We start from the raw sequence: 6,066 nt of genomic DNA on the forward strand, positions 1-6,066 counted from the left end.
GTCAGGCCAGTTGTCTTTACACTTTAATATCCAAGCAAATTGTCTCAGCAGAGAGCGGAGAAAGGTTAGAACACCTATCTGGGTATTTGTTACTGTAGGGAGAGTTCTACTTCCTGCTCCAAAAGGATTGAATCGGGGACAAAGGGAAATGTCTCCCAAGCAAACACAATTATGATCCCAGTTGTCCCTCTTGGAGGATTTCCTTCACCTATTGCTCTGATGACAAAGCAGAATGTTGGGTGAATATGTCAGTGGAGTCAAAGCACATGCTCACATTCCCTGCACCCCGTAAGGTTACAACCAGCGGCAGAACAAGCCATGAATGTTATAATGATGTCCCAGTATTTACCCTGCAGAGAGTATTTGGCAGCCTAGGATGAGCTGTGAAAATATTTGGGTTAATTTATATAGCAGTGAATCTGACATTCACTAAGCAATTTCCAGAGAAACACATTCACCTGGAAGATTCACCACCAGAGATAGTTTGGTGCATGTCAGATTTTCTCTTTTATACATAGATCCCTTTATGGATAATGGACAGGTTGTGCCCGTCCTTTATGTAGAACTCCGCTCTCTTCCTCTCCGTCACCTGATGTCATTGCCTAAGGGAAGATCCAGAAGTGGGTAGGGGAGGCTGCAAAGGTCAGAGGCAGATTGGGCTGGGTATTGGGGATGCATTGGCCCCTGGTGGCATCTGCAGTCCTCTGTGACATCCAGCTAGCCATGGCTCCCATCTCCCCAAGGAACATGGCCCAAGAGAAAAATGATTCCCAGCCAGCCAGCCCAATCCTCCGCTGCTGGTACCGCTTGCATATGGCAGACATTTATGCCAAGACACGTTTGGTCAGAAATACTCCAAAGATCCCTAATAAATCTATATTCTGCCATCTGCACCCTCCGCTCCTCTGCTGCACCTGCTTTTCCCTCCTGGCTCTCTGCTGCAGGTGTTGTCATCTGTCACAGAAAGTCCAGTGACTAACACTGCACGAGGAGAAACCAATCAGGAAAAGATATTATCCGATTTTATTAAATTGCCGAAAGGATTTACAAATAATTAAACCATCCCCACCCTGCATCAAACATTGCTCACTCCCTGCATTCACTGCCCATGGAGGGTAAGAGGACGAATATTAAACACTTCTAACGAATAATAAATCACGAGAAAGAAAACGTTTTAGGGAAAACGACATAAAAAAATAATCTCATTTTTAGCCGGTCTTACAATTAAATCCAACCCGAGACATATCACACCATGGTATTATAGAACAAGGACATGAAGAAGAAGCTGCCTGTAAAGGTTTAAGTACCCCCTTGACCCTGCGATAGGAATGAATGGGGTAAGTATCAGCCAGGTGCTGCCCATCAGATGCATTGATCAGTCAGTGTGGCGCCCTCTATTGGCAGTTTGCTGGCCTGCAGCATTCAGATGTGTGTTACCACAATGCCAAGGGGGAAAGACATCAGCAATGATCTCAGAAAAGGAAATGACCTGGGAAGGGTTAGAAGGCCAAACAATCTGAAGTTCATCATTGTACAAAGAAAAACATTATTCACTAATGGGAAACATTCACCACAGTTGTCAATCTTATCAGGAGTGAACATCGAAACAAAGTCTGACAATGCTCAGAGAAACGGTAAAACCCCCCAAGAGCTCCATCTCAGACACTACACACCTCAGATAGCATGTTCCATGTTACAGTTCATGACCGGACAATTAGAATAAGATTTATAGTACGAGTATTATATATAGCCAGTCCAGGCACTCCCAATATAGAGACCCCCAAACTTGTATATTCTGCACGGCTGAGAAGGGGTAGAGTCACAGTTTTCTGATAAAGTCTTGGTAACTGATCTGTAAGCTCTCCTGACAGGGGGTTGTCCATGAAGAGCCAAAGTCAGCCTGGATAATGCACAGGGACCTCCAATAACATTGGCAGGAATATAATTGTAAGTGCTGTTACCACATGACAAAACCATCCCCTAGGGAGCATTATATTATAGATAAAACTGGGCGTCACAATTGTCTTATTACAACTCATGGGATTGTCTACGGAGCTAACAATCCTACCATTCTTTTTACAGGTGTCATTAATATAATCATATGCACTATTCTTAGGTAATCCTCTTTTTATGTCTCCATCATCACAATATAAAGTCATATCCTGATAAAAGGTAAAAGAGGTCTCTGCTCCTGTCACATTAATAGTAGTTTTTCTAATATTATCCCTGCTATTTCCTAATTTCTGACATTCCCCACAGAAGTCAAACAAGGGAATAAAAGATTGTGTATTTTTAGTCGTAGACCAGACTTCCAGGAGGGATTCATCGGGTGTAGGCACAGCAACAACACATGTTTTTATAAGGTCCTGTGGGCTCTGTAAGTCTTCAAGGCACAATGAGCTAACATTTAGGGCATTTGCCATCCTGAATTGTGTAGAACTGCAATGACAATCAGGGAGTGGAGCTGAGGGCTCCGCTCCCCTGATTGCACCAGTGGGAATCATCCTGTCATTGTGGGATAACTTGTAAAAAAATAAAAGATAGTTACACGAATCACACATTCAATAAATTAGTTTTACATTAAAGCCTCTTATTTTAACAAACTTTTTTACACACGAATTTGCAAAGTGGAATCCCGTGTTTTTCGGGTCGGGTCTATCTGAATTCGAACAGCCATACTCGGGTTGAATAAAAAGACAACCCGAACTCGAACATCAACACTATTCATTACTATGGGTTACCCCCTCTTCCCCCATGGTCATTACTATGGTTTGCCCCTCTCCCCTCATGGTCATTAGTACGGATTACCCCCTCTCCTGTCAAAACCATTACAGTGGCTTGCCCTCTCCCTTCATGGTCATTACTATTGATTTACCCCCTTTCCCCTCATGGCCATTTCTATGGATTGCCCCCTCTCCCCTCATAGCCTTTACAATAGATTACTCCCTGTCCCTTCATTGTCATTACTATGGATTACCCCCTCTTCCCTCATTGTCATTCCTATGGATTACCCCCTCCATGGTCATGGCTGTGTTCTTACCATATCCATTGGTGGGGAAATCCAATGTTGGAATAATTGGTCGGGCACATTGTGTAGAACTGCAATGACAATCAGGGAGTGGAGCTGAGGGCTCCGCTCCCCTGATTGCACCAGTGGGAATCATCCTGTCATTGTGGGATAACCTGTAAAAAAATAAAAGATAGTTACACGAATCACACATTCAATAAATTACTTTTACATTAAAGCCTCTTATTTTAACAAACTTTTTTACACGCGAATTTGCAAAGTCGAATCCCGTGTTTTTCGGGTCGGGTCTATCTGAATTCGAACAGCCATACTCGGGTTGAATAAAAGGACAACCCGAACTCGAACACCAACATTATTCATTACTATGGGTTACCCCCTCTTCCCCCATGGTCATTACTATGGTTTGCCCCTCTCCCCTCATGGTCATTAGTACGGATTGCCCCCTCTCCTGTCAAAACCATTACAATGGCTTGCCCTCTCCCTTCATGGTCATTACTATTGATTTACCCCCTTTCCCCTCATGGCCATTTCTTTGGATTGCCCCCTCTCCCCTCATAGCCTTTACAATGGATTACTCCCTGTCCCTTCATTGTCATTACTATGGATTACCCCCTCTTCCCTTATGGTCATTCCTATGGATTACCCCCTCCATGGTCATGGCTGTGTTCTTACCATATCCATTGATGGATGGTCAATCTTCAATATAACAGTTTAACCAATCAGCAGAATCTGGCAGATTGGGGGCAGTAAATGATAAAACAATTTATTGAAATCCTGAAAATGAAAACAAAGCTGCAATAATTTGGACTAACGAATGGAATCTTTCCAACCAGCAATTGGGATTCAGTAATTTAAAGCCACCGTATGATGTCTACACAGAAAGTATGAAATTGTCTTATATACTGCCAGCTTTGCACCCCTCAGCTATCTCATGCCGCAGTTAGGTATACAGTTGCAATGGTTGCCCCCCACCATCGACTCAGGAAAGTCACTTACCGGTGTTTGGACTCGATGTGACCGTTCTACAGAAATTGAATCCCATCCTGCAGGTCTTGACTTCATTGCAGTATTGGATCTCTGTCGGTTCGTAGCAGAAATAGCATTGCGATTGGTTTTGGGTGGAGGCTGGATGGGAAGATATGGGTCAGAGACACAACATACTATACAATCATTCTTATCATACAACCGATAGAGCTGAACTTCATTCTGTCTTTATTTTTACGGATTTTTAAAGGAATTGTTGTATGGTACTTTAATAGGGGAGGGGTAACACTGGGTGGAGAAGTCAGGGGGTATTTATTATAAATTATATTAAATTTTATGATGTCAGTCTTATAACTAGATCACTCGTAGATTTGTACAGAAATTCGCTGAACTTTGCAAAATGTGTGACAAAATCTTATTAATAAAGTTATGTATCTATACTTCATATCTGGGCAGAATGACTGACAAAGAATAAGGGGCTACAATGGCCCACTCAAAGTTCAGACCTCAACCCAATGGAAATGCTGTGGTGAAACCTTTTATAAACAAATGCGCCCAAACCTAAATGAATTGAAGCAGAAATAATTCCTCTACAAGAGTGTGAGAGACGGATACATTCACCCAGAAGACGATGGCTTGCAGGTATTGCTGCTAAAGGGGATTCTACAAGTTACTGAATCTTGGGGTGTTCCTCCATTATTCATTCATTTATATTACACCTGAGGTTACATTTCAATTATTTTAAAACCCGATAAGTTTATTTTTTATGTCCTGATAAGCATAGTCACTCCTCCATATTGCCACATGATCCATGACCTAAGGCGCCATGGCCACTAGGGGCAGCATTTTCTCTAGCAAATATAGCTGCAACTACAGCGGAGAAAACTTCAGGATTCATACATTTTCCATGTGAATAAAACCTTTTTGGGACATTCATAAAAATTCCCAAGATTAGCTAAAACAATCTAAAACAATGACATTTCTACAGCTACAAAACGTCTGCTGTAAAAAGTAATACAAGGAAATAAATCTAATAAATAATAATCCAATGTTTGATTTGCAGATTGTCACACTATAATATGATTTCATACCATACGTCATGTCGGACGATCGTTACCGTCATTCATGTAATGGCAAATTGCACAAACGTCTTACCTGGGACGATGAGAGTGAGCAGCAGGCAGGTGAGCGGCAGCCAGGTGAGCGGCAGGCAGGTGAGCAGCTCCTTCATCTTGGTGAGAATGAGGAAATCTCTGACCTAACACAACGTTTTATAGTTCCTGCCCACATTTCACAATTGCCATAAAATCACCGGGTTCACAGAATCCAAAAGAGGATAAAATTCCGGCTGGCTGGAGGTATTTGTGAACAGATGTAATTGTATGAAATACCCGAGAAGTGTCCGGGCTATGGATATCTAACGTTCCATCCAATCCATGTTTTATGACAAATGAAACCTCAGCAGAAATGATCACTGCCAGCCATACGTTAATATAGAGGATCAACTACAGCAATAAATCTGGGATAGGAAATGTAAGACCATTAAACTTTGACTTCCTTTTCATTATTCATCAGAGCCATTGCTTCAGTTCATTGAGCATTCATTTGTGCACAGGTCCCACCACAGCATTTCAATAGGCTTGAGGTCTGGACTGTGATTGGCCCATTGCAGCACTTTGGTTTTTCTTTTTCAGCCATTCGGTTGTAAATCTGCTGTTGTGCCTGGCACCATTGCCCCGTCACATGACCCAATTTCAGAGAAAGTTTACCTGTTGCACAGATGGCCTCACATTTGGAAACTTTGATATACAGATGAGCTCATGGTGGACTCAATGACTGCAAGGTGCTCAGGTCATCACCTCTACCACCGTGCTTCACAGTTGGTTTGAGAAGTTTGTGCTATATCACATGACATTATGGCCAAACATCTCCACGTTGGCCTAGTTTGTCTAAAAGACATTGTTCCGGAAGTCTTATGGTTTGTTCAGCTGCAGACCTAAGCCATGCCACCATGTTGTTTTCAGAGAGAAGAGGATTTCTCCTGGCAACCCTTC

This window comes from Pyxicephalus adspersus, chromosome 5 (genome assembly GCF_032062135.1).
Source record: "Pyxicephalus adspersus chromosome 5, UCB_Pads_2.0, whole genome shotgun sequence".
Taxonomy (NCBI): Eukaryota; Metazoa; Chordata; class Amphibia; order Anura; family Pyxicephalidae; genus Pyxicephalus; species Pyxicephalus adspersus.